This window comes from Anticarsia gemmatalis, chromosome 24 (genome assembly GCF_050436995.1).
Source record: "Anticarsia gemmatalis isolate Benzon Research Colony breed Stoneville strain chromosome 24, ilAntGemm2 primary, whole genome shotgun sequence".
In the NCBI taxonomy this organism is placed as follows: domain Eukaryota; kingdom Metazoa; phylum Arthropoda; class Insecta; order Lepidoptera; family Erebidae; genus Anticarsia; species Anticarsia gemmatalis.
The window spans coordinates 4,862,307-4,885,822 of record NC_134768.1 but is presented as its reverse complement, the minus strand read 5'-3'; the positions used below and the strand labels follow the sequence as shown (position 1 = coordinate 4,885,822).

At 31.5% G+C, this 23,516-nt stretch overlaps 1 protein-coding gene across 1 annotated transcript in view; it reads left to right on the top strand.

Moving 5' to 3' along the window:
- LOC142983526 (5-hydroxytryptamine receptor 1-like) overlaps positions 1-23,516 on the top strand; it is a 166,621-nt gene that overhangs the window by 852 nt on the left and 142,253 nt on the right. The window lies entirely within an intron of this gene.

Sequence of the window (23,516 nt, the reverse complement as noted above, 5' to 3'; positions counted from 1 at the left end):
TTAAGAACAGTTATCATAGTTTTTAATGAAAACATGTTAGTAAAATTCCATGTTTGAAAAGCAACGACATGAGAATCTCATGATGTAATGCTTAAGTACGTTTATTACGTAGATTAATTATTTTAGAAATGCGAAGGTCAGTATCATAAAAGGTAGTAAGTACCTTCCCCACTACACCGTTCGGCCCCTTTTACGACCTTTTTCAGACAGTTAATCATAGATAGTAAAAGCATAAATCTAAATCTAAGCCCTTTCTAGTTTTAAAACAGCTATTATCGATAATTTTGAAATGGTGTTGCACAGGGTAATCACCTAGGTCCAGTCATCATCTTTGAAAAGATTATGACTAATTTCCAATAAAACTTTAACAGCATGTTATAGGTATCTATCTTTACAATTATTTACAAGTCATTATGACTTCAAAAATATGTTATATTAATTTAACTTAAACATTTTTTTGTACCACAAATAATATCTTTACAATAGATAATAAAATTATGAATATAATAAATTAGCTTTAACTATAAAAGAAAATATGAGGTTCTAATCATATTTAACAAATCCTCTTCAAAATTTTCTAGGTAAAATTGAATACAAATATTTATCTTGTAATATAAGCTGTTAACACAACACAATAGTTTATACAAAGAAAATTCAAGATATATCAAACTTTTTTATTAATTAAATAGTAAGATATTTTAGACAATGAAGTCTTTGTAGTATTAGTCGTAAGAAAAGCGAATTGTTTTAATAGTTTGGTAACCAAGCACCAGGCAGGGTATACAAAATCCTTCTTTGACCATTCATTAGGGCGTTTCAAGGGGGAGACGACGTCCCCTAGTGAATAATTACACAGGTTATCTTGATCTATTTGATTGATTGACCTATTTAAGCATTTTGTATATGAATAGTTTTCACACAAGAACTGTTTGAACGAATCGTCAATAAAATGTTTGTGAACAATTGTAATAAATGTTGCTGCTGAAATATAGTTTGTTTCCAAATTAAGAGTTCGTATTGGATGGATTTTAAATTGAAATACTTAGCTCCGGCTATATGTCTACTGATTAATTAAAGCTAGCTAGTTATTTAATATTTGCTGTTCTGATATCTATCGGATATGCTAACAGGCGCTTATCCTTAAGTCGTGTCGACATAATAATATGTACCGATATTGTTCCTAAGATATTTTATAGAAAACATCGGCTTACAGTATTTTGACCGACTAAAATACATCTAAAATGTTCTCTTAGGTACGAAATTTTGAGAATAAGAGTCATTCCTATAAATTTTGAAAGTCAAAGTAAATTTTAAATATATTTAAATGTGAAGCTTCACTTTGTATAGCACATTAGTAATGCTAAACTCCGAGGGACGTCAGTACATTGAAACTACGACTGAGTTTATTATAATTGCTTGTAATTTTAATGTCGGTAGCTTCTTTGGACTGGGTGAATAATTGATTTGTTCATTGTTTGCTACGTTTTTTCTGTCTTTTATTTTAGGAATTTTAATCCTGTCTTGACTTCAATATAAAAAAGGTGACTTCTGCAATGTTTTGTGCATTATGAACTAAAAATTGGTAGATTTTTTCGAAATAAAATGAAATTGTTAAACACAGAAAACACACAAAATTAGTTGTTTGCAGTGGATATTTATAGTAAAAATATAATTTAATAAGACATTTAATTTATTGTCTTCTTTAACTTATTTATAGTCACAAGTTGGAGTTGAATTTAATTTTGAAATTATTTTTTGTGTAGTCAGTCTTAGTTTACTCTCAAAAATTTACAAAGGCAACCCAAATGTGGTTATTTTAAATAACTTCTTGCTTGTAATTTTGCCATCTATTTCACTTATTTATTTCACAATTTCAACTCGATACAAATGCATCATCTACAAACTTATACGTACATCGTGTTTCTTGTCTAATTACATAGTCATGTCTTCGAATGAAAATAGGTTACAATAGTAAGTAGTTCACGGACAATCGACCACCTCGAGCCGACACAAGTTCAATAGTAGTAATATTTATCAGAACGTTTCAACTATTAGTGAATTATACACCACCGTTTATTTTGCTTCTAGCATTCCTTGAATGTTTGATTTCTCGAAGTTATGTGTGTATTAGAAATAATGATCACTTGCTCTTACGGTGAAAGAAAGCATCTTGGTAAAATTTTACACGTCAAAAATTTGTATAATGCATTTCTTGAGGTATGCAAAGTCCCCAAATCGCACTTTGCCAGCATGGTGGACTCAAGGCCTAATCCCTACATCGTTCGGCAGGAGACCCTTGCCCAGCATTGGGACAGTAATGAATTATAAAAAATAGAAAAATCCGTGACTGCGATTTCAAAGTTCGCGATTTCATAAACACAAGTTCATTATTTAGTACTTTTAATTCTTATTAGGTTTGTCTTCGTATTGTGTGCTAATGTATCATTGTGTTTTCATTTGAGAATAGGTTTTCCAAATTCGGAAAATATATTTTGTTTTAGGTATTCTCTAGCATTTGACTGCTTCTGTCTGTCTTTTTCTCATTTATATTTATTATTCTTATAGTAGTACGGAGTTTAGTATCGTGCACGGTATATGGTATATGTACGTATTTGTATAACCAAAGTAGATAAAAAATTTATGTAAGTTTGTCCAGTATTCTCATAATAGGATCTAATTTTCCCGACTTTGCGGTAACTTTGTAATTTCAACTTTGACGATTAAAAGTGCCGTCCTTTGTCCCAAATGAATAAATTATTTGACTTTATTAAAGTATTGTACGTACCTTTCCTACGTCATCTCTATTGCATCTTTTATTATTAAAAGACAGGCCAATTTCATCACCTACAGATAAGTATTGATTAAGTGTAATAAAATCAGTTATCAGGAGGATTTTGACAGATGTTTGTATGCATTATCAGGCACTATAAAAGCTAGTATAGGCCGTGATATCAACGTGGTACGGATGAGTACGTCACTTATAGAAATCGTGACAATGACTTATATTTTTTTAACAGTCAGAACACGAAACATTAACATTTTTGAGTTACTTTTTCACTTACGGGAGCGTTGAATGTGAGGCGACATGAATGCGTTGTAATTACAATAAGTCATAATTCGTGCCAAAAAATCAACTTCAAAGCAATTTCTTTTCAACCTAAAATTCTTATAATATCACTTTATATTTATATAGTACGAAACCAATATGACCATTATATCAATCTAGACCAAATCCCAAACTTTTGCTACCTCAAAATTTTTAACAGTACCACACGGGAAACAACAGCTTTCCAATAAAAAGATACACATTATTATTCGACATTATATTCACTGTTTATATGAAACAGCTATACAAAACTATACCAAAACCATCGCCGTCTATATAAAACAAGATCTCTAACAACTCAACCAAAACACAGTAAAGCCTGACATCATTCAATGAAAATCTAAGTCAAACATCGATTGCACACGCGCGAACTCAAGTGTACTCACATCCACAGATCCGGTATCCACATTAACCTCTTCCATTCTCCATGAAAAACCATTATTTACCCACTTAAGAGATCGATAAACAGAACAACTGTGTCGCATCTACATTACTCATTAAATAAATATATGTATGTATTTTATGTATTGAACTGTTCGTTTGTTGAATTCATTCGTAGAAAATGTAGGATGGTTTTTGATGGAACTTTCATCATTTGGTAGATGATTAACTTCTGTTTATGATTTCATGATGTGATTATTGCGCGCAGTAAAATATGAGCCTATAATAATTATTATCGATGTTCAAATAATATGTCATGATGATGATGAAAACGATCAATATTTTTTATACTTACTTATTTTATAATTTTGCTTACAACATATTTTTTTTCTTACACTAAGTGCCTATTTAACAAAACATATTTCAAAAAATGATACTGATATATTTAGACACTAATCTCTACAACTAAAAACGACAATTAAACTGACATTTAATTTCCATTTAAAACTTCAATATGCAGTCATCGGTATGATAGAATATGAACAAAAGTCGCGGGCGTAGAATAGCAAGAAAATATAACCATTCATCGTGTATTAGACACAATTCGTATTTTATTACGTAAACACACTTAACACTTTGTTACTGGTCTTTTAAATCGGCGATGTGTTAACTCGTGTTCTTGTTATTGTACAACTATTGAGTTTTGGTCGTCAATGTTTGTTTTTGATGTTTTTCTAGAGACAGTTATGATTTGATGGAAGCTTACGTCAGGGTGTCTCATAAATATAAATTGTGGAGCTTGAATTCAACATGTAAAGCTTCGCACTTTGGTGTTGTACTGCGGTTGAAACCTCTATTTATTTTAGACAACTGGATCTTTTTTTATCAGGGAGACATTTCCTACCGCTACTGAGTATAGACAGTATAATAGCAATTAAGAAATTTTCTTTGAAAAACTGATCAGGGCATTTCGAAAATTATGAAACGTAATTTCTGCTTTTCGTGCACAGTGACGTTCTTTGTTCTCTGCCTTTACGAATGTATGTATTTTCTACTTTATTATATAAATTAGTCAGATACCTACTTATTTATTTTCGTAACTATAATTTTTCTTAATTTTCCATTATTATTTACTTTCAAATAATTCCCAAGACTAAACTATCTTGACAATGTGAGAACTATTTACATAACCGAAATATTTACATACTTTTGAAACTCTTCACAATCGTATGATAAGATGGAAACTAACCAAACATCTATAAATCTGAAGTAATCTTGGCATTATTATCTTTTAAACATAATTACTGACCTCTGTCGTCCGTAATCATATCTTCAAATCTGCTTTACGTCATATAAAATACTACAAAAAATGAGCCATGCCCAATTTCCTTTGAGTATGTGTTTAAGGTCCTACGAACTCATTTTTTATATGCAAAACGTTTTTACAATTATACAGACGTTCAAAGTCATAGATCGCGAAAATGTTAGTGTAAAAAGTGACCGTAACGGGTTACAAATACGTCAATGTAATAAAAAAGGTTTCTTCTTGGTCAAGTGTACAAGAATTATAATTGGAATTTAATACGAGAAAGGTATAAGAAATTATACATATGATTGACTTAATTGATATTGCGGATCACTGCTTAACCGTGGCTTTATACATTTTTATTTATTTACATTGGTTTTACAACTTATACATGGTTTTCGCGGCTCCATGTAACTTTCAATAACTTTTTCTATGCATATAATATACCTTTCCAGACTACCACTTAAATCGGTTCAGCCATGAACACGTCTTTATCTGCCAACAGCCGAACATCTGATACACCTTTTGTATTAGTATATAGCACCAACAGTCCTTCATGCTGGCTATTACAGAATAAAGAAACAGTACCAATAAGAGAGATGATTTAATAAACATAAACAAACAAATAAATGAGAACATGATACCAAATGACCGTGACATTTAAATGATATGTTTTTTGTGAGTGCTAAGTGTCAAACAGCTGTCATTATAACCGGAAACTATAATATTAACATTTTTAATAACTTTTTATTCAAATACGGTTTTGATTAAATAATAATGAATTGCACTCCCAACAAAAATGTTTTCCATTTTTTTACTAAGAATAGGTATGCCCAGGGGGATAAAGATACAGCAAAATATTAACAAAAGTAAGCATGAGTATTATCTTACGATCCTAATTTGCTGTATTTCTATGTTTGTGGTTAAAAAAATAAAAATATTAAGTTATTAAATTAAAAGACAAACTGATGCTATAAAAAAATTATGATCAATATAATTTTGTAAAAAGTAAAATATGAAAAATGCGAAAGCTCAACTGGTAAATAAATAAATAATACCAATAGTAAAAGTTTTAAAGCATCTATACAATCTCAAAAGGCCGTATCTAATAAATTATTTCAAGAGTCTCTTCATAAAATGAACTCCCATCGACTAAATGTTGTTACTCTCAAAATATCTTAAATATTTCACAAATATTTTAGACTCGAATCTTTTGATAGATGAAGCTTCCTTTAATAATGGGCGCTACTCCCCTTTTAAGTACTATGTTCTAATTAGACTAGACTTAGGACCGCTTTTAGACTATTTTTATGGAAAATAATTAGGAATTACGTACCGTAAACTCCATTTCTTTGGATTTAAAAAGTATTTTGTTCGCTTTAATCAATAATTGTCAATAAAAATAATAACGGTATCGTTTTCAAAGAACAGAATTTCGTCTTTTCTTATTTGAATGTTCCTTAGAACTTTACGTTTCTATGTGTATAAAGTCTCAGCAACACAATATTAATTTTAACACAGTACTTGTCTAAAATAATAGTACTCTCGATAATGAAATTATTGAAGTAAATATCGACCATGACAAGTAAATACAGCACAAGGCTCATTTTCAATTTGATCCACATAATGCATAATGAACGAGAAGAAACAAAGACATGATTGATGTATTTTTAATGCCATGGTACATAGTTTGCAAATAATCCATTTTCCTAATGTTACGTAGTACGTCTAGAGTAGAAAATATCAAGTATAGTTTCAATGTCAATCAATATAAATTTATTAAGCGAAGGTATTCAGGATAGTGAAATGTTAGTGTACAGTCTTATGTAAACTGAAATTGACATCGATTTGAACGTGTTTTTCATATTGTTAATATTCTGTTTCACACTATTCCTTGTTGAAATTTTGTATGCATGCAAGTTTATTCATTAATAAGTATAAACTCAAACATTCTGAATTTACGAAAAATTTATTCTGAAATTTCCAAATGTTGAGCCGAAAATAGATTTCATAGTACTATCGAGCTACCTACCTAGCAATTATAGATATCATCAGAATTGTTAACCAAATTACTACATTTTAAATACCATTAACGCTATAAGATAGCATAAGACTGTAGGAAATAGCGCTACTGAATGCCAATCCCTGAAAATGAGCGGTACATTATTTAGAAATATCATTGTCTTTGAAGTCACACACGTCGGTATCTCTCGTTATATTGAATGAAGGCTTGTTGACGTTGTAACAGGAAAATTCCAACGTCGTACATTTTCTAAGGCATTACTGTTAAATTCGCGATCATGTTTGGAATATCTCCAAAATCTTTCATCGATGAACGCGAGATAATTCCGCAAATTTTATCAAGCTTCTATTTTGTGGATGTTGAAAATTATAGGTTTTAAAGTTCTGAAGTTAATGAGACTCACGTCAAAGACCTTTCGGGCTGCTTGAACAACGTTGACACCAGGTTGACCATTAACCATTCGACAGAATAGAAAAGTGAGACTCATTAGTACGACAGCAGATTTAGTATCATATCGATTATCAAGTTTATGACATTTAGAAGATGTATTATATAAATTATTTTAATTTGCTATGTTACGTGGAAGCTGTTGTAATATAACAATGAAATCGAATAGGTACTTAAATTTTTAATTTTGATATTTTCTTTACCATGTTTTCACCGAACACAAAGCAAATCTATCGTAATAGGTACATAAATGACCTATTAGAAATAATACACAATGGGTAATACTTTAGAGTAATAAATCACTTATAATTCAGTGTTCATAGTTCTTATGTAAGACGAAATATTGAAATTCTTGAACATTGTGATCCTTGATCCGTGAGAAGTAATTCAGTACTATATTAATAAAGCCTGTTATATGAATAAGTTTGGCTCAAATCCAAAATGTATTGGCAAAAGATTCGACACCTTATCTATTTTGAGGTTAAATTGATTGAAGGCTTAATATTATTGTGCATTATCTTTATTTAACACTTGAGTGAATTCAAAATAATATAATAATCTTTGGAGAAATTGAGAACTGTAGATAGTAAGTTTTTATGAACAAAATTTTAGTCGAGCTCAGTTTTAGTTTAGTCATCACTTATTGATTACCTAATTGATTACATCAACACTGATCGACTTATAGATTTTGATTCTGTGTAATAAAAGTTTGATAATAATCTGATAATTGCGAAATTATCTTTTGTACATTTCTTCATTTACTAAAGCATAATACGACACTTTAAACATTCACGGACGCATACAAACGCATAAAAAATATTGATGGAACAGTTAAAGAACTCGTCTCATATATCGAACAAACAACAATGAAAAAAGCGTGAATGTAGTTCAAACAAGCAGTAGGTATCGCCACCACGGTCGTTTAAATAGAGGAAGACTCAATTGATCTGTTAAGATCTCGCAAATTGAAATACAACTACATAACTGTGTTTCAAGTGCGCGTTTCCATCAATTCATAGGCTATGTGTCTGTCACGCTACACTTTGTAAAGAAATACATGTTCATTGTCCCACTGATTTTGTTTTACTTGCAAGAACATTCTGTAATGGAAATAGATTAGAATTGAAATAAAGATAATTGTTGCTCATTACCGATACTGACGGTTTCCGTCAGTCGCCGCTTGTGATAAGAAATTGTTTTGAAATATTTTTTGTTGAACATTTTCAAAACTTGTTTTGGATTGTCGTTTTTATTTAATTCTTTTAACACAATCTTAAGAATCTTGGAAGTGATATCACTTTTTTAGTTTTGAACATCGCATTTATTCTGACCGATCATTTTCGATGTTTGAAGAACTAATTCAACTACTAATCAAATAAGACGGATATCTACAACCTCTATTGTATTTATAATCTCTATACAAATTTATTCCTACGCAGTACTTGATCTGCAATCCCATTCATTACCGGTATAAACTTCTTGTTAATTCATATTATAAACCGTATTACCATAAAACATTAACCTACCTTGTTGCGCTTCCTTATCTTCACCTATATCTACTACCATTATGGAATTGTTTCAAGTACAGATATCAGTAACGACTAAGACAATTTCCAACGTGATTGCAGTAAGTGTCACTCAATCCTTTGCATCTAAATCCTTCTAGCTTTATGACTTCTTGTATACAAGGATATACAGGCATGTCACTAACAATTTCTTTAAGGAAATGTACTCCAGCGTTATCATAATAATTACTCGTATCATTATCAATTGTATTATCTCTCTTATTATTATCTATAGATTAGTGTGTTGATTTAATTGTAGCCAATTATTGTTCGTGTATTACAATAGTGTCTTGTCCTGCTATATGTTTTACGATAGATACATTCCGTGTTTAATTTATTTTGTAGATTGCGATAACGACTTATAAATTTATGTTGTTTGGATGAAAATGTTTTAATGAATTCGTTATGGATATTAATGGTGTTGCACATAAATTAATTCAGCTTATTGTAGTTCATTGGTAAAGGTCTTTGTCAGTCTACATCTACTTGGTTTGTCTTGTCTTTGAATCTTGGAAGTGGAATTTTATAGCTCCCTTTTCTATTTCAGTATTTTGAAGGAGTGCATTAATCTTGTTCTTCTTCTCTTAGTATTTTGAAGTCTATGTCAAATCTTTAAGCGCAGTAATGCATCAATCAATTGATGCGTTTATAAATCTGATTACATTAGGATTTAAATTTACACTTACCATTTACATCATCTAATTCAATGTTTATATCAAACATTTGCTTAGATGTGTATTATAAAAGATACAGAGTGTACAAATGAACTAAATCTGCTTTGATCTTTCGTTAAAAGTCATTGAAATTTTTATTTTTGTTTGTTAAATTGATGAATGTAATGTTTGAAAAATCAATCAGTTTTAAATATTTGATTATAGTTTGCGAAGATTTATGACTAAGAAGAATGCGTTGATGTTTCTTTAATTCGATCTGTTAAGGTCAATTATTCACGGTCGTTTCAAGTTTAGACCTCCTAGGACTTTTATTATTTAGTCCGAATACTCACTTATACTTTGTATACATTTACTTTACTTTATTATATTTATGTAAAATGCAACAATTAGTGAATGTATCGTGCTGCAAATTTTAGTCTGCAAATCGCCAAATAGAATTTTGAATAAGCTTTTAAGTTACAACTATTTGGTGAAAAATATTAAAGTAACTTTCAAAAAGGCAACTAGTACGAATAAAATTTAATTTATGTTCAAATCCACGTAATCTGAGTGGCACAAGAGTCTGAAAATTGTAGATATTCTAGAAATTTCTACGGTAAATGAAAATTGAAGATAACCCGTATTTTAAGTCCAAAGTATCTTTATTTGAATACTGAAATTAAATTTCAAAAGTATTGTAAAGTAGAAAAACAATTATATGAAGTTTTGGAGTGTGTCAAATAAATTAGTTTTTTGTTGGTTTTATGAACACGTCCAATGTAAAATAACATTAACATAATTTTTATTTGGTTAGTGGAAGATTAACTTGGCTTCTTATTTATTCATTACTATTATAATATTTTTCTTATGATATTATAATCATAGGGATTATCCTCATATAATCCTACTAATATTATAAACGAAAAAGTTGTATGTATGTCTGTTTGTCAAAATTTCACGCTATAACTACCAAGCGGATTTTGATAAAATGTTGTATACAAATAGTTCAAAACCTAAATCAACACATAGGATATTTTTTACACAGTAAAAATCCTTCATGCGGACGAAGTCGTGGGCAGAAGTTACAGAACTTGTAAATTATTAAGATCAAATTCATGACCTTCATGATTTAAATCTCAAAATTTTCTCATTATATATTTTACGTGTAATGTAAAGAACATTGAATGTCTTCAGACTGCTCGTTTCTACTAAGTTTGTACTCCTTATTACGGATGACATGACCAGAATAACGAAGCTTGGGAGAGTCTAACTTCTAGACATTTTTCATTGAAGACATCTGATATTCACGCTCACTTAAACGCCTTGCTGTATACCCATTCATTTTAATACCAAGTACTTTTTTTATTTTACAATATTGATGCTAATGATATTAAAAGTGTCACAGATTTTACGTATATTCTGTTATATACATGCTTAGGTGTTAAATGAAATTGTGTGTAGAATGCAATAGTAATAAATTATCTAGATTTTCATTTTAATCGTCAATATTTCTTCACGGGTGCTTACTTTGAAAAAACATACTTACCTTTTTCCTTAACCTTTAACCTTCTGTGTCAGTCTTTTATTATCTAAAGATATAGGAATTTACGTGAAAATTAATTTTAGACCCTAAATGATTTAATGTGTCAGCGTAGAGTGTATTTTCCGTTAGTTGCAATCTTTTATTTTTGAGCTACTGACATTTCATTTCTACTATGAGTATCATCAAAATAATCCTCTAAAACCTTAAATGTAGAGACTTTTCTTAAACTTAGATCATTTTTTTACCTGATCTCTCTTGGGATGACAGGCTGAAGTAGAACTAATTGAGGTGCACAATTACAATCAATTGTACTCCGTTCATCTTTGAAACTAAGATCGACATTGGTCAATTGGCCCATGAAACACAAATTTACTAAATATTCGGTACGAAGGAATCGAGCTTGTTTTGTACAGATGTTAATAATTTGAAAGTGTCTTTTAAAAATCAAGTCTTAGCAAGATTTGTACAGTCCAACAACGTAATAGAGAGTTTTGTAAGCAAGATTTTGGACTTTGGAAGAAATACAAAATTCGGTAATTTTTTTTCTTTCTCAAAATATTCAGGTAACAAATACCATACAAAATAATTAATGGCTGTTACTTATTACATCAAAACTTGACATAATCCAATCAGATCAATTTAAATATTTAGACATAAAATTATATACAGACAGCTTTAGTTTATAAATTATTCTAAATGTCAGCATCCAAATCAATGAAAATCAAATGAGGTAGCAAATTATAGGGGATTAGTATAATTATTTGCTGATAACACTGCAATTATAATTTAATTTGGTTGCCATATTAAGTAGAAAACTGTTTGTTTAAATTTATTTCTAGGGTTGTATCCTGAAAATTGCAATACCGGGAGTGGGTATCTGTGGAGACTACTTTTGTATGTAACAACCATTTTAGATAGTTTTTGTGATACAATAAATGTATGATAAAAAATGTTGTCTTGTTTTATAATTACCGAAATATTTGTTTTTATCTTCTAACAACACACATTTAATTTGCTAAGTAACATCTGGATGTTATAGAGACTGGTCTCTATAATATTTCCTAGTACTCATAACAGTATTTTTATCTTTATTTTACAAAGTTAAGGGTTTACAGCTTATAGATGAACTGAATGATAACCTAGCCAACAAAGTGACTAAAATTCTTGTATACATTTTGGTATATTTATATATATACAAAGTATAATGAAAGGATTAAAACCTTGATTGTTTTGATGAATTGACATTTTGGCAATAAACCATTAATTGATTAAATCCGTGGGCTCACCGTATCAACAAAACATTTTCGTTAATTTAAATGTCAATCATTTGTCCAACTCTTTAATAACAAAACAGTAAACATAAAACTAATACAACATCACAACATATTTATTGATCCTTTAATTTTCGTAACACACGCTAAAGGCCAAGTCATCCTTTTTTAAATTTATTGCACCTCCAAAGAACCGTTTTAGACTTTTAGTACAAATAGCAAATACTTATAAATGTTTAACATTTTGACGGAACGAATCAGTTACTTTTGTATCGATAGTTTTAATCAATATTACTGGAATAGTGTAATGTGCTAAAAAAATTACATAAGAATATTTCTTGCATGCAAAAAAATGCTGAATAATTTTTATTTCAACATGTTTTTTAACCTATACTTATTTACACATATGAAACTTTTTACCCCGGCGAATAGTTTCGGTCAAGTTGCGGGCACAATGTCAACCCAAGAATGGCTCTGAAATGAAATAACTAATGAAACCACATGCGTATCACGCACGTATACTTCAACAATATATCTATTGACGCATAAACTGCATCGCTTCAGCTTCTAACACTCACTTGAATTGATTACAACTGGTTGACGCCGGTCTTCCGTCTTACTGGATAGCACGTCCATTGTACTCAAGAATTTTCCAGACGGAAATTCCTTAGTATTAATTTGATAACATGATAATAAAGACACTAATCTTATCTGATGTATGTAACTGTCTGAGCTATTCAGGTAGTATTGATGCAACTGCTATTTACAATGTTACGAAGTTGGATTTAGGAATCGAGGAATATGTCCTGTTTCAAATTTGACCAGAAATGTGAAAGTAAATAAGGATGTATGTATGTTTACTTGTTACTCTTTTTCTAGAGGATTACTGAACGAGTTTTGATGAAACAGTGTGTTGCTTAGTGCACCACGGCGTCATCCACTACATAAAATAAGGCATAACACTGTACGCGGACGAGCTAGTATATGAAATACTGGTCCATGCTCACGCTCAGTTACGATCAAATTTTAACTATGTGCACTGCCTGAAAAAAAAATGTTTTGAAAAATGGTGCGAATATGTCGATGTAAAATTTTACCATGACATAATAGTCCTTGTTGCAAGCGCCGAAACGTCCAGAAAACCAAAAGAAAAATGAATAATCACGTTAATTTTTCTATTATAATAGGTAATATACATTACTGCTTACCAAATACCGTACAATAATAGACATATTAATTACCATACGGTCGCTGCGTCGGCCTTGACTCACACGACACGTTTATTTAAATTAATAAGACGATACCATATTTAAAAGTGTAATTGGTCTCCATTGACAGCCAGTTTCTATGTTATATTCCGAAATATTCGGAAATGGTTTTATACTATTGTATAACATGTTATACAATAGTATAAAACTATAATAAATATGTTTTTTAAACATTTGATCACACAGAAGTGTTTAAGTAGCATGCTAAGTAATGTGCATGCGCTGGAGTGTATTTGAAACATGCTTTAATATGAAATGCTTTCAGAGCTTGCTTTTATAATCTATTTCTAATTAAGCTTATGTTATTTAAGTAAATATTTTCTAACAATTAGTAATTTTATGAGGTAAAATCTCAATTTTAGAATTGTCACCACTGATATTTTGAGAAAGTAATGCGTCAAATAATAAATAATAATAAAATTTGCCTTTTTGTCTCATGCTTGTTACTAACCAGCGTGAAATCAGGGTCGCTTAAGTCATTTTGTCATAAATACAAACATAAACAATATATCCCGGTCACTTTATAATTGTTTTATGTTGTTAACTATCCAATTATGAGACTTAAGGGGATAATAAACAAAGGCTTTATAAAGCGATTTTAATTTTCAATACACGTTAACGAGGTACACATTAATATTTTTTTAATTACTCGTACGATATTTAATACGAAACCGTTTCCACGCGTATCTGATTGGTGTACTTGAAATAATTAAACCTCATATTTTAAAATGATTTTCCGATTAATTCCTGCTTTAATTATTTCATATTTATTGGTAATAAGACCGCAATGTTATCGATATTTCATCAATTATAAATTATGTTTTATATTGATACTGATAAAACTACAGTCCTTTACTCATCGTGCGTTTTAAATGTCATACAGTATCACGAAATCGTTCATGACTCTTTTACTACTTTAATTTACTAGCGGTCCGCATCGGCTTCGTTTGGATTACACACCGGATAAACTTTTACAAATTATACACTAAAGCTTTCTTCGGGAAATACTTCGTCTTTTGGTAAGAACTGCATAAAAATCCGTTGAGTAAATTTTGAGTTTATAGCGAACAGACTGTGAGACAGACACGGCGACTTTCATTTTACAATATGTAGTGATAATTTAAAACTTGAGTCTGAATTCAGGGATATATAATATCGATAGAACAAAGGATACTACAGGTTTGAATTTCTGGCTACATAACAACAGGGTACTCAAACATCGCTTAGTTTTGTAAGGCATAAATCGAATGCCGTTTTTATCTCCCGTTTTAGTGACAAAACGTCTTAAGCGCCATTTTAAATTAACTGACTTGTAAACATCAGTTCGTAAGTGTGTGTTTTACATTAGTACAATCAGATGGTTTTTGTTTGTCATATATGATGGTATGTCGATTCCTTATCAATAGTTAGTCACAGTTTTATGGCTACTGTTGCTTATCTACACTATCTTCCTGTTTTATAAGGACGCTTAAACAACTGATAAGTTTTGAAGATGTAACATTGTTTAGTATTGCAGTGATTCTTATTTTTTCAGGTCTTCAAAGAGTAACAAATGTTTTTTTATGCTGTAGTCGAAGAAAATGATGATAATAAAACGTTATTTCGATAGACGACGTCGATAAATTAAACCTATACAAAGAAGTAATAGGTACCAAATCATTATTGAGAAGGCGATATACCCGAATATACATGAACTAGCTGACCCGCGCAACTTCGCTTGCGTCACATAAGAGAGAATGGGTCAAAATTTTCCCTATTTTTGTAACATTTTGTACTCGTACTCTGCTCCTATTGGTCGTAGCGTGATGATATATAGCCTATAGCCTTCCTCGATAAATGGGCTATCTAACACTGAAAGAATTTTTCAAATCAGGCCAGTAGTTCCTGAGATTAGCGCGTTCAAACAAACAAACAAACTCTTCAGCTTTATAATATTAGTTTAGATGTTTGGGCGAAAATATTTCTTTTTAACCTATTACTGTCCCACCTGCTGGGCAAGGGTTTCCTCCCGAACGACCTGCTTTAATATGTCAAAAGTATATAAAATCAATAACATAGATGTATTATAATGAAGTTATATTTACCAGAAATCAATTGTAGCGTAAATATGAGTGGAAACATCGGGATAAGACGTAATACACAAACACTTATCACAAAGTCCTTCAAGAAGGCCAGGTGCGTGATATTCAAGAGCAATAGATTACAAGGCTCCGCTATCAAACGCAATTGATTGAACGCATCGCGTTGGGAACGTGGACTTTATATATAGCTATATACATATATGTAAATGACACTTACGTCGCATATATACCAGTAAATATTAGTGACTTTAGAAAACTCTTTAGTTTGCCATCAGCGTTACATATAATATACATACAGAGTGCAGTGAAATTTTTAAAAGCATTTATTCATTTTTTTTGTTAAACCATTACTGTCCTACTGCTGTGTAATCTTTTGTGAACTTGCACATTAAATTACTAAACAATTCCACAACCACCGCGCATAGTTTGATGGCCAACAACAATAATTAAATACATATTTCCAAACAAAAAGTACGATTGAAAATGTGACTGTGTATACAGTATATTTCTGATGCTGACTGCACAACTAATCGTCTACTAAGGAGCTACTAATGCGACGAAACAATCACAAAAAACCATGAGAACTTTTACATATCTAATATACGACTAAGAAGATAAGAAGAAGGAAAATGATAACCCAATCGTTCGTAAATAGCGTTGGTTAATAATATGCAATGCAGCGAAACAGTACGAATGCTTTGAGCCACAGATATCATGACATGTTACCAAAATTTATCATAATTTAGAGGCGTGGCCGAGCCAAATTAATAATAACAAGTTGAATCTAATTAAAAAACAAATCTTATGTAGGATCATCACGTAGATTTAATACAATCTATATTTTTTGTATAATCGCGGGAATTTTATATGGATGTCTGAATTTTAATTGGATATCTTAATTACTTATTTGGTGCTATTGATTTTATATTTCCGTATTTTGGTGCAATCGACATTATATTATTTCTGTATACTGTCAGAAATAATTTTACGACTTGACCTGATCAGTTGTACATTCCAGAGATAAGAGCAATAAAAAAACTACTTAAAATCATAGAATTCAAATGCGATATCATATTATCAAACTGTTCGCAAATCGCGTAGCCATGTAATTTCCACACTTCAACTTTTTATCGTCAGTCAACACTATCAATCTTTCGAAGAAACTTTCGTAAATATCGTTTCTATCGATTTACATTTAAACGTAAACTTTAGGTGCGTCTACACTCGTAGATATCTAGTAGACTAGATACCGCAAATCTGAAGTTAGAAAGTACCCCACATTTTGAAACGTATATGACGTATAAAAAATATTCAATGAGTTTGCACAGAATCAATGAATTTTGACAGCTCTACAGGTATAAAAAATTACTTACAATTGCGACCTCATCATACTGCCAAAATACCGGCGTGCTTCATGTTTGTTTGATTGCGTTAATCTCTAAAATTAATAGTCAGACAAGACATAATATTATTTATATGATAGTTATATTTTAAAAAGTTACAAGCTGTCGAAAAACACGCTTTAGGAGGGACATTAACGCGAGTATAAGTATAAATATAATGACAATATTTTTGTACCATTAAGTGAACTTAAGGTATCTAGCCTTTCTAATATCTTCGGGTACAACGTCCACATATTGATAAAAACGTTTTTTAGCTGTCAAAATACTTAGATTTAGATAAAACACTGATTCTTCATTGTTGATCGATAGCCGTGATTTGTTTATGTCGAGTGTTGATGTGTAAGATACGCATCGTAACGGCGAACTGAAAGAGTGTTCCGTTGATATAGGGTTATTGGTCTGGAGGTGCGTCATAGGTTAGCTGGTATTGATAAACATCGGTTTATCTCGTTTTTCTTCTTAATAACAAAGAAAATATGAAAGGGATAGGACATTAGTTATAGCATTTCATTGTGATAGCTTGCAGTTTTGATTTGACTTGATTGTTTCTGCGACATATTTTTTTATTGATCACCTTTGCTCTGATTTCGACGGCTTATTCGACTTTTAGCCTTCAATTTGTCTATGCTAATAAATATTTAAGCAAATATGTGTTTTGTGAGTCCCGATACTCATGCATAAATACACAGCAATTTGACAAGTAGCAAGTCATATCAACGATAAAGACTGAAACATACTTCTAAACTCTGAATCTCACAATATGACGTCTTGATAATATCATTTCGTTTCATAATGCCTAATGACCAAATTTAAAGATGTTTAAATTCACGTTCTATAAAGCACGTTTATATTTAAGTATAAGATAAGATGTAGTCATTACCAGTTAAAGGTCAACGGTGTCGTCTCACGTCCGCTTTACTTTATCTAATTAATTATTGATTTACTAGGGCAAAGCGTGTTGCACTTATTTGTAATTAAATATTTACGAGTGATTCAACTTTTGCATTTTTTACGATTTTAGTACCCAAAGGAACTATTTTTTTCTAAAGTCTGCCAGTCTTTGCCAAATTATCAGCCGATCATTGAAACTTCGCTCTTGTCCGGTTTCTGAGGCACATTTAGCGGTAGTTTATCTATTCAAACTGTCATGTTTATAATATGAGCTTTAACGCTATTGAATAGATAAACTACCGCTAAATGTAGCACGAAAACTGGGGGTTAATGTTAAGTCGTTTTAATTATTTTGAGGAAACAAGCGCTGAATTTTTTGTAGACGAACGACGTTTTCGCACAGTTTTAATTGTTCAAGTGCTTTATACGATACAGTGCCCGTTAAGTTTGAATCGTTAATATTGAATTAAACAGCTTGTGTCATGTAACCATGCCTTTTTTATTTTTATTTTGCAGTTAGTATGATAGCTGTGTTCCAAGAATTATCTTTCAAGTTTAGGCGTTTGTCGTATAAGAGGACAAAAAATGCCTGCTCTAATGTGCCCTTTGCACGAAAACCCTCTGCTTAAATGCTAATAAACTTATAAGCAGTTTTATGTTATTTGACCTTGTTTCATAATACTAACGAACTTCGAACTATTTTTAGAATTGGCAAATTCATGACGATTGCGCAATTTGAAGTCCCCATTTCATCATCTATAATATAAAAATGAATCGCAAAATGTGTTGGTAAGCGCATAACTCAACAACGCCTCGACCAATTTGGCCAAATCTTTTTTTAAAATGTTCGTTGAAGTTTAAGGATGGTTTTTACGGCGAGAAAAATTAGAATTATCGCTGGAAAAATCCTAAAAATAACCCTTTTCTTTTTCTCATACAAATGATTTGTAACTAAAACGTAGTCAATTTGAGCTTTATTGCTATGGTATAAAGTTCATATCAAAATTACATGCACTCACTGTTGTCTAAGCAATGTAGGTGTGTTCCTAAAGTCAAAGATCGTATCTGTCAAAACAATGTGCGTGTGTTCGTTGGAGCACAGAATACATAGTTGGAGGAGTTTAAATGTCGCGTTCCGAAACTCGCGTTTCTTTTGTATTAGTTTCGGCACGCGAGATAAAATGCATCAGTTTCCACGTCATTACATCAGTCAAACAAAAATCGCTTTACCAACAGTGTTTTATTATTTTTAATATCCAAATTTTACGTAAACAAAATAATTCGTACGGCTTAAAAGGATTTGACTTCAAATCATATCAAATTAAAAAAAAAATATTGTCTGTGACCTAACCTATTGAGTTTGCTTTTGTCAACTAATACACGAAACAAATTCGTATATCGTGGTGACATTCAAAAAAAGAGAAAATGGACAAAGAGTGTATTTTACAGCACAGAACGCAGTACAAAGAGCTGCTCAGCCACCATCTACTACATTAACCAGTTTTAGTTCAGGAGATTTTTTTTAAATACGTAGGCAAAAAAACATTTACAAATCTTTTCGACAGGACGAAATCTGTCGGGTCAGCTAGAAAATGGACAAAGAGTGTATTTTACAGCACAGAACGCAGTACAAAGAGCTGCTCAGCCACCATCTACTACATTAACCAGTTTTTTTGAGACATGCCAAAACGATGATTTCGCACAAACATTGCTATATTCTGAAATGCCAAAATATTATACCTGGAATCAATCCTCAAGGAGATTTATACGACGGAAACAAGGAAAACCAGTTCCAGGATATACAGATGTATATTCCACCGATGCGATTGGCCGGATTTATTCAGTACATCCAAGCAATGATGAATGTTTTTATTTACGACTGCTATTAGTCAATGTACGTGGCCCAACATCATTCCAACAGTTACGAACTGTTGATGGTGAATTGTGCGGATCCTACAGAGAAGCCTGTCAACGTTTGCAATTGCTTGAAAATGACGCTCATTGGGATCAAACTCTCAATGATGCTGTAATATCATCACACGCTCATCAAATACGAACATTGTTTTCTATAATCATATCTACATGCTTCCCATCAAACCCAATTGATTTGTGGATCAAGTACAAAGATTATATGTGTGATGATATTTTGTATCAAATACGGAATAGAATGGGAAATCCAAATATACAAATCAGTGAAGAAATTTACAATGAAGCATTGATTTCAATTGAGGACATGTGCTTGATAATGTCAAACAAACTATTAATTCAATTAGGCCTGACCGCGCCCAATCGTCCAATGCATGATGCTTTTAACCAAGAGTTGCATCGAGAAAAACTGTATGATCTCAACGCTTTGAAAGAATTAATTCAAACAAATCTTCCACTGTTAAATGAACAACAGAAGTATGTATTTGAAACTCTTATGAAAGTAACAAATAATGAAACTGGAGGGATTTACTTCTTAGATGCACCTGGTGGTACAGGAAAAACTTTTTTGATTTCATTAATATTAGCAACAATTCGCTCACAAAATAAAATTGCACTTGCACTCGCTTCGTCGGGAATCGCAGCAACTTTGCTTGAAGGTGGTCGAACAGCCCATTCAGCACTGAAATTGCCATTAAATATGCAAAGCAATGAAACTCCAACCTGCAACGATTCGAAGAACTCTGCAATGGCAAAGGTTTTGCAGCAATGTAAATTGATTGTTTGGGATGAATGCACGATGGCACATAAAAAATCTTTGGAGGCTTTAGACAGAACCTTAAAAGATCTACGGAGCAATAATAACCGATTTGGTGGTGCAATGATTTTATTAGCAGGAGATTTTCGTCAAACATTGCCAGTGATTCCACGATCAACGCCAGCTGATGAACTCAATGCATGTCTAAAGTCCTCCAATTTGTGGAAACATGTTAAAGTACTACATTTAAGCAAGAATATGCGCGTCGAGTTGCAAAATGACCAATCTGGAAACATATTCTCTAAACAACTCATTGACATTGGTAATGGCAAATTTCCTATAGACATGTTGACTGGCTGCATTAACTTTCCTCAAAGTTTTTGTCAGTTAACTCAATCAAAAGATGAACTTATTCAAAAGGTGTTTCCAGATGTTTCTCAAAATTACAGAAACTATGATTGGTTGAGCGAACGAGCTATACTGGCTGCAAAAAACATAGATGTAAATGAATTAAATTTCAAAATTCAAGAACAAATTACAGGCGAATTGAGGATATATAAATCAGTTGATTCGGCTACTAATCAAGATGATGTAGTCAACTATCCACCGGAATTTTTAAACTCGCTGGATTTGCCAGGATTGCCAGCTCACAATCTTCAATTAAAGGTTGGATCGGTGGTTATAATGTTGCGAAATATCAACCAACCGCGTCTTTGCAACGGTACACGGTTAGCGATAAAAAAAATTACTAAACAATGTGATAGAAGCAACTATACTCAAAGGAAAGTATGAAGGAGAAGATGTTCTCATACCGCGCATCCCAATGATTCCGACTGATGTGCCATTTGAGTTTAAACGACTACAGTTTCCAGTGCGGCTTGCTTTTGCTATGACTATAAACAAGTCCCAGGGGCAATCATTAAGTGTTTGTGGTATTAATCTAGAAAACCCATGTTTCTCACATGGTCAATTGTATGTTGCCTGTTCCCGTGTTGGAAAACCATCAGATTTGTTTATCTATGCGCCAGGTAATCAAACAAAAAACATCGTATACCACAAAGCAATGATAATAATAATAATTATGATTCACATGATTAACAATAAAGCGATTACTTACTTTTAAATCCTTATATATGTTGTATTTAATTATTTTTTATTCACAACGTCCTATCACCAGGGTGAAGGTTCTGTTCAGGAGATTTTTTTTAAATATGTAGGCAAAAAAACATTTACAAATCTTTTTGACAGGACGAAGTCTGTCGGGTCAGCTAGTTTGGATATAAAATTGTGCAATGATTATAAGTGTGTATAAAAAAATCCCACGGTTTCAACCCGGATTGATTTTATAATAAGCCAAAACCAAAACCAAAAAAAACTGGTTTTAAAAGTTAAGTTACTTGAATTTCATCAAATAAAGTATAATTAGTAATAACGACAAACATACATAGATATACGTGTTAAGCCGAAAACCTTATTTCATGGAAATTTAAACACTTAACAAACCCTTCTTCTAAGTGTAAAAAATACTGATGCCGAATAAAAATGGTAAAAAATTATCGCGTCAAAATCGGTCCATCCAGTCGCGTGATAATCACGGACAACCGTTTATGAATACATACTCATTATTTTTAATTAGTCGGTTAAAAATACACCAAAAATTTGTAAACCGTATCTTTAGCACCCAATACCCAAAGAAAAAATCAATTCAAAAGCAAATCTCAAAGAAAAAACAGCCTTACACAATTTTACGGAAACTAAAGCCTATCAGAGTAAAATGTACTAAACAATATATCTGTAGCCTTGCATTCGCCTCATTCTGCATGCTAATATACATATTAACACGTTTATTTACACCACACGAATCGATTTTGCATTTGAAATAGATCACACCCGTCTTCCTTGAGAGTATTTGCATGAAAATCACACAGTGTCATGTGAATGTAGTTGGTTGAAATAATGTTGTCACGTTATGTGCGCTGGTATATTTAATTATGTGTGAAATGTTAAAATGTGTAGTTAAATAAAAATTGTAGCTCATTTTAATTGATATAATAATAAGTTTCGCGTCGTTAATTTAGTCATTAATGTTGATGTTTTAAACTGATATAGAAGGGAAAAAATAGAACAAGATATTAATGTATATGAATTAATTACTTCCTAGCCAGTAGTCGGTTACGGTGGCCAGATTCACTGGAACCAGTTAATTATGAAAACTTTTATCTATAGTGATCAAGTGTGTGCACTATAGAGAGGTACACTTCTGTTCAGTAAGTTCTCTAGCCAGTCAAGTGCAGGACCGCGCTTTGTAACTCTAAATATCTCATTTCTTTCTTACGAAAATCATTTTAATAAGTAAAGCAGACAATAATCAAAAGGGTGAAAATTATTAATTCGATATAAACACGCTGTCTCATGCGCTAACTTCACATTAAAAAAATGCTAGAAATCTATGTTACTCTGCTAATCTTTTAATAAAAACCCGTTGGAATATATTTTCGTAAATAAACTAGTGCTCAAGCGAACTCTTACTTAAAAATTCTGGGTTTTCAGACTAATTTCGGACTCGACCGGGGATTTTAATCATGAGTAAAGCCTACCGACTATGTAGCCGCAACAATCCTGAATTTACAAGCGAATTTTATGTTGTAAGGTTTTAGTAATATATTTTAATTTAAATTTTAATTTATTACAACCACTAATCGGCTATTTCTAACTATATACGCAACATTGTAAGTGAGTTATACGCTTTTTATTGCGCTGCTGAAGTTTGTGATTGTTGCAGCAACGACTTTTACATATTAGGAAACATATTTGAATAATGCTTAAGTTTTATATAATTATACTGTAAAAATTCTCGTTTTTATTCTAATATTATAATTCCAAAATATCCTTACC